Here is an 8,520-nt window from a genome sequence, read left to right as displayed (position 1 = left end):
TAACTCATGGCCTTGAACACATTGAATGTCATCTTTTCATTGTGTAATCTCAGGGTGAGGTCACCCTTCTGAACATCAATGACAGCTCCAGCAGTGGCCAAGAATGGCCTTCCCAAGATGATGGAGGTCTTGGCGTCTTCCTGCATGTCCAGCACCACAAAATCTGCTGGGAATATGAAATCTCCTACCTTTACTAGCAAATCCTCTACTATCCCGTGAGAGAATTTGAACGACCGGTCTGCCAGTTGTAGAGCTATTTTTGTTGGTTTAGCCTCCTCAATTTTCATCTTTCTCATCATAGCTACTGACATCAAATTGATGCTGGCCCCTAAGTCACAAAGAGCCTTTTCTACTGTGATTTCTCCTATAATGCAAGGGATCTGAAAACTCCCAGGATCCTTCAGTTTCTGAGGTAGTTTATGCTGAATGATAGCACTGCACTCTTCAGTTAGTATCACAGTCTCATTGTTCTTCCAGCTTCTCTTCTTAGTCATTAGCTCCTTCAAAAACTTGGCATAAAGTGGCATTTGTTCTATGGCTTCAGCAAATGGTATGTTGATTTGTAGCTTCTTGAAGATTTCCAAAAATATCAAGAACTGGTTGTCATCTTCCTTTTTCTTCAATAGCTGGGGGTATGGAGCTCTTGAGATGTTCAGTTGGGGTATCTTTTTTTTCTTTCTGCAGACTTGGCGTGGGGGGTTGCGTTCCATCTTGCTCTTCTCCCTTTTTATTTGAGCCCTCTTCTTGTGGTTTTTGGGGATGTTCCTTCAGTTCCTTCCCACTCCTAAGTGTGATAGCTTGACACTCCTCCCTTTTGCTTGAATGGGCATCATAGCAAAAATTGTGGTTAGGAAGCTGCTTAAATAGATAGCTGATTTGTGTTTCCAGTTTTGTGATGGAAGCATTTTGATTCTGCATGTTTGGCTGCACTTCCTCTCTGAATGCTTTACTGTCTTGAATGTCTCTGCATATTCCTTCAATGAAGGTTTCGATCTTAGAAAGCTTGTCATCAATTGATGAGTGGTTCGGAGCAGATGTGCTGTTTTGGTTTTGATAAGTGTGTGGAGAAGTGTTGTTATGGGGGTGTTGAGATGTCCTCTAGTCTTGATTTTGATCTTGCTTACTTCCCCACCCAAAGTTTGGGTGGTTTCTCCATCCAGGGTTGTAAGTCTTGGAGTATGGATCATAGTTTTTCCTTGGTGAATTCCCAATGTAGTTGGCTTGCTCCTGACTCCCCTCTGCTTCTTCATTCACTCCTTCATGGATTGTTGATGAAGATGAGATTGCTGCTACTTGGTTCCTCTCCATTTTCTTGGTGAGGTCAGCCAGCTGCTGGGTAATGAGCTTGTTTTGTGCCAACAGAGCATCTACATTTTTTAGCTCCATCACTCCTCTTGTGTTCCCTCTTTCGGAAGCATAGAAGTAGTCATTTTCTACTACTGTTTCAATAACATCTATGGCTTCCTCAATGGTCTTTTTCTTGTTCAAAGATCCTCCAGATGAATGGTCCACGGCCTTCTTTGACTCATAAGAGAGACCTTCAAAGAAAATGTGCAGCTGCACCCATTCGTTGAACATGTCAGGTGGACACCTCCTTGTTAAGTCCTTGAACCTCTCTCATGCTTCATATAGAGTCTCACCATCTTGTTGCCTGAAAGTTTGAACCTCAGTTCTCAGCCTATTGATTCGTTGAGGAGGGTAGAATCTTGCTAAGAATTTGTTCACCACATCCTCCCAAGTTGTCAAGCTCTCCCTTGGGAAGGATTCCAGCCACTTGGCTGCCTTGTCCCTGAGTGAGAAAGGAAATAAGAGCAGTCTATAGGCGTCAGGATGAACACCATTAGATTTCACTGTGTCACATATTCTCAGGAAGGTGGTCAAATGTTGATTGGGGTCTTCTTGAACACCTCCTCTAAACGAACAGTTGTTCTGGACAAGGGTGATGAGCTGTGGTTTAAGTTCAAAGTTGTTGGCATGGATTGTTGGCTTTTGGATGCTACTTCCACAATTGCCTGGGTTTGGATTAATGTAAGAGTCCAAAACTCTTCTATCCTCCCCAGCATGATTTGCTCCACCTCCTCTGCCATGGTTGTGAGTCTCTTCTTCATGATGATTTTCCAAGTTTTCTTCCATGTTTGGTTCAAAGTATTCCTCAAAGTATTCCTCCTCTTCTTCAGCACCAACTACACGTTTTTCTTTTGCCTCCCTCCTTAGTCTAAGGAAGGTTCTCTCAAGTTCAGAATCAAAGGAAGTTGAAGCCTCGCTTCTTCTCCCTGTCATACAACCAACAAGTACAAGCAAGGAAAATAGGTGCAGACAGTATTTATGTCAGAATTGCTGTTAGTTGTGGGTGATGCAATATATCAAACAGTTAGTGGGTTAGCAAACAGAATTGTAAATAACAAAAAAAACAAACGAGTAGAGGGGGAAGGGAAGAAGTTTAACTAAAACAAAAAGTAAATCACTCAAACAGAAAAATGAAACTCACAAAATAAAAATGCTCAATCTAGTGATCTTCCAATTTAATCATTGTTGATGCACAATCAATCCCCGGCAACGGCACCATAAACTTGATGCACGGAAAACTTGTCTCTCAACAAATCTCCCTTCGGCAAGTGTACCGAAGTTGTCGTCAAGTAAAAACTCACAATAGAGTGAGGTCGAATCCCACAAGGATTGATTGATCAAGCAACTTTAATTAGAAGAATGTTCTAGTTGAGCGAATCCAGAATTTGGGTTGAGAGTTGCAGAAAATAAAATGGCAGGAATGTAAATAACAGAAAAGTAAATGCTAAAATTAAAGGACTGAAAGTAAATGACTGAAAATAAAATGCAGAATTGTAAATGGGAATGGGGGAATTGCTCATAAAAGTAAATAGCAGAATTTAAAGAGAATGGGTGAGATCAGAGATGGGGAGTTCATTGGGCTTAGGAGATGTTGCAATTCTCCGGATCAAGTTCATTTTCATCTCTTCCTCAATCAATGCACTCATTGATCTCCTTGGCAATCTTAAGTGATTGAATTACAATTTCTTGCAATTCAATCTCTCAAATCTTGATCAATAGCCAATTCCTTGGTCAATTGCTCATGAGAAGAGATGAAGTATGGTCACTGATTATACCACATGCATTTCCCAAATCAAGTATTGAGAGGGTTATAGTCACATACCCATCCAAACCCAATTTGGTCCAGCATGAGAAAGCATTTCTAGCTTGATCTCTTCATTCCTCTTTCAAGGTTCAAAAGAGATCCAAGTTTGAATAGCTTCTTTTCCAAGATAACTACTCAATTGGATAAAGATCGAAAGCTTTCAAGTAAAATCAAGAGGAAAGATAGAAGAAGAATAATGAAAATTAGTATTGATCCATCAAATTACAACAGAGCTCCCTAACCCAATGAAAGGGGTTTAGTTGTTTATAGCTCTTGAAAATGAAAACAAAGATGGAGAACACATCATAAAACTAGAAATTGCAAAGAAAGTAAAATACAGAGAGTAGTTCTCTTTTTCCCAGCCTCCAGAACTTCTTCTCAATTCAAAGCTACTCCTATATATACTACTCTTTCTAGTGTGATTCTTCAAGTCTTGGGCCTTTGGATCTTGAGTTTGAAGCAGTTCCTTTCTTTATTTGGGCTTGGCTTTACTTGCAGAGAGAAAGTGCGAAGTGGGTGGAGACTTTAGTTCAGGACATTAGGGGTGTTAATATTTAGTGAGAATATAAGTTCGAGAACGTTAGTGACACTTAACAATGTCACTAACGTTCCAATGCACCCCTTTGCCTCACGTTAAAACCCACGTTAACTAGGTTAACGTGGCTTTTAACGTTGCCTTGTGAACCTTCGAGAACGTTAGTGACACTCAACATTATCACTAACGTTCCAGTGTGCCCCTTCTTGCTTCACGTTAAAGCCCACGTTAACTAGGTTAGCGTGGCTTCTATCGTGGCCTTTGCCATCTTTCGAGAACGTTAGTGACATTCAACATTGTCACTAACGTTCCTATGTGCCCCTAGGTCTCACGTTAGAGTCCACGTTAACTAGGTTAACATGGCTTCTAACGTGGCCATCCTTAGCCATCCCAACGTTAGTGACAATGTTGAGTGTCACTAACGTTGGCTCATCCTTCATTCCTCATCGTTAGCTTCCACATTAACTAAGTTAACGTGGAAGTTAACGTGACTCTTGGGGTTGTGTGGTTGCTTCAACGTTAGTGACAATGTTGAGTGTCACTAACGTTGTCGACAACTCTTCATCCCTTACGTTAGTTCCCACGTTAACCAAGTTAACGTGGTACTTTGCACCATAGGCCAACGTTAGTGACAATGTTGAGTGTCACTAACGTTGGCTTCTCTTCCCCCCTTAACGTTAGAGGCCACGTTAACTAGGTTAACGTGGCTTCTAACGTGGCCACTTATGAGTAATTGCCAACGTTAGTGACAATGTTAAGTGTCACTAACGTTGGCTCAACTTCTCTTCTCCACATTTAGAGTTCACGTTAACTTAGTTAACGTGACTCTCTAACGTGGGCATTGATGGCTTTTTGAGAGTGTTATTGGCAATCACTTTTCTCGTTAACCTTGCAAGTTACCTCCCCTTTTCTTGCTTCCTTTTGGTCCTGAAATCAAGCAATAAAGTGTATCAAAGCTCTAGTCCAAGTCATGAGTAAGGCAGCACAATATTTGTCACTAAACTTATGCAAAATCCTCATGAAATTATGTAAAATGCACAATGTATGCTTGAATCAAGGCATAAGTGAATATCTACCCAAAAGTAGCTTATTTCCTACAGAAATGCATGAAACTAACCTAAAAACAGTAAAGAAAAGGTAAGTGAAACTGGCCAAGATGCCCTAGCATCAGACATGAAATCCAAAGAAGAGGTTGGGAAGTTCTAACAAACCCCATCCAACAATTCGGCATCCTAATGGTTCAAGAGTTCTATGCCAATGCATGGATCACTAGGAACCATGATCAAAGTAAGAACCCAAACCCAAAGAATTATATTACAATGGTTCGGGGGAAATACTTAGATTTTAGTCCGGAAAATGTGAGGTTAGCGTTTAACTTGCCTATGATGCAAGGAGATGCACGCCCCTACACTAGAAGGGTCAACTTTAACCAAAGGTTGGACCAAGTCCTCATGGACATATGTGTGGAAGGAGCTCAATGGAAGATTGACTCCAAAGGCAAGCCGGTTCAATTAAAAAGACTGGACCTCAAGCCTGTGGCTAGAGGATGGTTGGAGTTCATCCAACGCTCCATCATCCCCACTAGCAACCGATCTGAAGTTACTGTGGATCGGGCCATCATGATTCATAGCATCATGATTGGAGAGGAAGTAGAAGTTCATGAAGTCATCTCCCTCGAATTCTACAAAATAGCCAAAAAGCCCTCTCCTGGGGCAAGGCTAGCTTTTCCTCATCTTATTTGCCATCATTGTTACTCAGCTGGAACTTTCATAGAAGGAGACATTCCCATTGAGGAAGAGAAGCCCATCACTAAGAAAAGGATGGAGCAAGCAAGAGAGCCCATTCATGGATCTCAAGAGATGCATGAAGCCCATCACCATGAGATCCCAGAGATGCCTCAAATGCATTTTCCTCCACAAAACTATTGGGAGCAAATCAACACCTCCCTAGGAGAATTAAGTTCCAACATGGGACAACTAAGGGTGGAACATCAAGAGCACTCCATCATCCTTCATGAAATTAGAGAAGATCAAAAAGAAATGAGGGAAGAACAACAAAGACAAGGAAGAGACATAGAAGAGCTCAAGGACATCATTGGTTCCTCAAGAAGGAAACGCCACCATCACTAAGGTGGACTCATTCCTTGTTCTTGCATTCTCTGTTTTTCATTTTCTATATGTTAAGTGCTTATCCATGTTTGTGTCTTATTACATGATCATTAGTAATTAGTAACTATGTCTTAAAGTTATGAATGTCCTATGAATCCATCACCTCTCTTAAATGAAAAAATGTTTTAATTCAAAAGAATAAGAAGTACATGAGTTTTGAATTTATCCTTGAACTTAGTTTAATTATATTGATGTGGTGACAATGCTTCTTGTTTTCTGAATGAATGATTGAACAATGCATATGTCTTTTGAAGTTGTTGTTTGAGAATGTTAAATATGTTGGCTCTTGAAAGAATGATGACAAGGAAACATGTTATTTGATAATCTGAAAAATCATAAAAATGATTCTTGAAGCAAGAAAAAGCATCAAAGAACAAAGCTTGCAGAAAAAAAAAAAGAAAAAAAATAGCAAAAAAAATAGAGAGAAAAAGCAAGCAGAAAAAGCCAAAGCTCTTAAAACCAAGAGGCAAGAGCAAAAAGCCAATAACCCTTAAAACCAAAAGGCAAGGGTAAATAAAAAGGATCCCAAGGCTTTGAGCATCAGTGGATAGGAGGGCCTAAAGGAATAAAATCCTGGCCTAAGCGGCTAAACCAAGCTGTCCCTAACCATGTGCTTGTGACGTGAAGGTGTCAAGTGAAAACTTGAGACTGAGCGGTTAAAGTCAAGGTCCAAAGCAAAAGAAGAGTGTGCTTAAGAACCCTGGAAACCTCTAATTGGGGACTTTAGCAAAGCTCAGTCACAATCTGAAAAGGTTCACCCAATTATGTGTCTGTGGCATTTATGTATCCGGTGGTAATACTGGAAAACAAAGTGCTTAGGGCCACGGCCAAGACTCATAAAGTAGATGTGTTCAAGAATCATCATACTGAACTAGGAGAATCAATAACACTATCTGAATTCTGAGTTCCTATAGATGCCAATCATTCTGAACCTCAATGGATAAAGTGAGATGCCAAAACTATTCAAGAGGTAAAAAGCTACAAGTCCCGCTCATCTGATTGGAGCTATGTTTCATTGATATTTTGGAATTTATAGTATATTCTCTTCTTTTTATCCTATTTGATTTTCAGTTGCTTGGGGACAAGCAACAATTTAAGTTTGGTGTTGTGATGAGCGGATAATTTATACGCTTTTTGGCATTGTTTTTAGTATGTTTTTAGTAGAATCTGGTTACTTTTAGGGATGTTTTCATTAGTTTTTATGTTAAATTCACATTTCTGGACTTTACTATGAGTTTGTGTGTTTTTCTATGATTTCAAGTATTTTCTGGCTGAAATTGACGGACTTGAGCAAAAATCAGATTCAGAGGTTGAAGAAGGACTGCTGATGCTGTTGGATTCTGACCTCCCTGCACTCAAAGTGGATTTTCTGGAGCTACAGAACTCAAAATGGCGCGCTTCCAATTGTGTTGGAAAGTAGACATCCAGGGCTTTCCAGAAATATATAATAGTCCATACTTTGGCCTAGTTTAGATGACGTAAAAGGGCGTTGAACACCAGTTCTATGCTGCTGTCTGGAGTTAAACGCCAAAAACACGTCACAAGCCAGAGTTGAACGCCAGAAACACGTTACAAACTGGCGTTCAACTCCAAGATTGACCTCTACACGTGTAACACTCAAGCTCAGCCCAAGCACACACCAAGTGGGACCCGAAAGTGGATTTATGCATCAATTACTTACTTCTGTAAACCCTAGTAACTAGTTTATTATAAATAGGACTTTTTACTATTGTATTAGACATCCTGGATTGTATTTTTGATCCCGTGATCATGTTTTGGGGGCTGGCCATTCGGCCATGCCTGGACCTTTCACTTATGTATTTTCAACGGTAGAGTTTCAACACTCCATAGATTAAGGTGTGGAGCTCTGCTGTTCTTCATGAATTAATGCAAAGTACTACTGTTTTTCTATTCAACTCAGCTTATTCCGCTTCTAAGATATTCATTCGCACGTCAACATGAATGTGATGAACGTGACAATCATCATCATTCTCTATGAACGCGTGCCTGACAACCACTTCCGTTCTACCTTCGATTGAATGATTATCTCTTGGATCTCTTAATCAGAATCTTCGTGGTATAAGCTAGATTGATGGCGGCATTCATGAGAGTCCGGAAAGTCTAAACCTTGTCTGTGGTATTCCGAGTAGGACTCTGGGATTGAATGACTGTGACGAACTTCAAACTCGCGAGTGCTGGGCGTAGTGACAGACGCAAAAGGAGGGTGAATCATATTCCAGTATGATCGAGAACCTCAGATGATTAGCCGTGCTGTGACAGAGCATTTGGACCATTTTCACAAGAGGATAGGATGCAGCCATTGACAAGGGTGATGCCTCCAGATGATTAGCCATGCAGTGACAGCGCATCGGACCATTTTCCAGAGAGGATTAAAAGTAGCCATTGACAACGGTGATGTCCTTACATAAAGCCAGCCATGGAAAGGAGTAAGACTGATTGGATGAAGACAGCAGGAAAGCAGAGGTTCAGAGGAACGAAAGCATCTCTATACACTTATCTGAAATTCTCACCAATGATATACATAAGTGTTTCTATCCTTACTTTATGTTTATTTATTATTTATTTTTGAAAACTCCATAGCCTTTTTATATCCGCCTGACTGAGATTTACAAGGTGACCATAGCTTGCTTCATACCAACAATCTC

The 8,520-nt window shown here is 40.4% G+C and overlaps 1 non-coding gene across 1 annotated transcript; it reads left to right on the top strand.

Annotated features, from left to right (window-relative positions):
• Positions 1–1,576: 1,576 nt before the first annotated feature.
• Positions 1,577–1,680, top strand: LOC112731825 (small nucleolar RNA R71). Its single transcript, XR_003167582.1, has one exon. It is a non-coding gene; the product is annotated as a small nucleolar RNA R71 (small nucleolar RNA).
• The last annotated feature ends 6,840 nt before the right edge of the window (positions 1,681–8,520 follow it).

Source organism: Arachis hypogaea, chromosome 12, assembly GCF_003086295.3.
Source record: "Arachis hypogaea cultivar Tifrunner chromosome 12, arahy.Tifrunner.gnm2.J5K5, whole genome shotgun sequence".
In the NCBI taxonomy this organism is placed as follows: Eukaryota; Viridiplantae; Streptophyta; class Magnoliopsida; order Fabales; family Fabaceae; genus Arachis; species Arachis hypogaea.
This window is presented reverse-complemented; position numbering and strand designations above follow the sequence as displayed.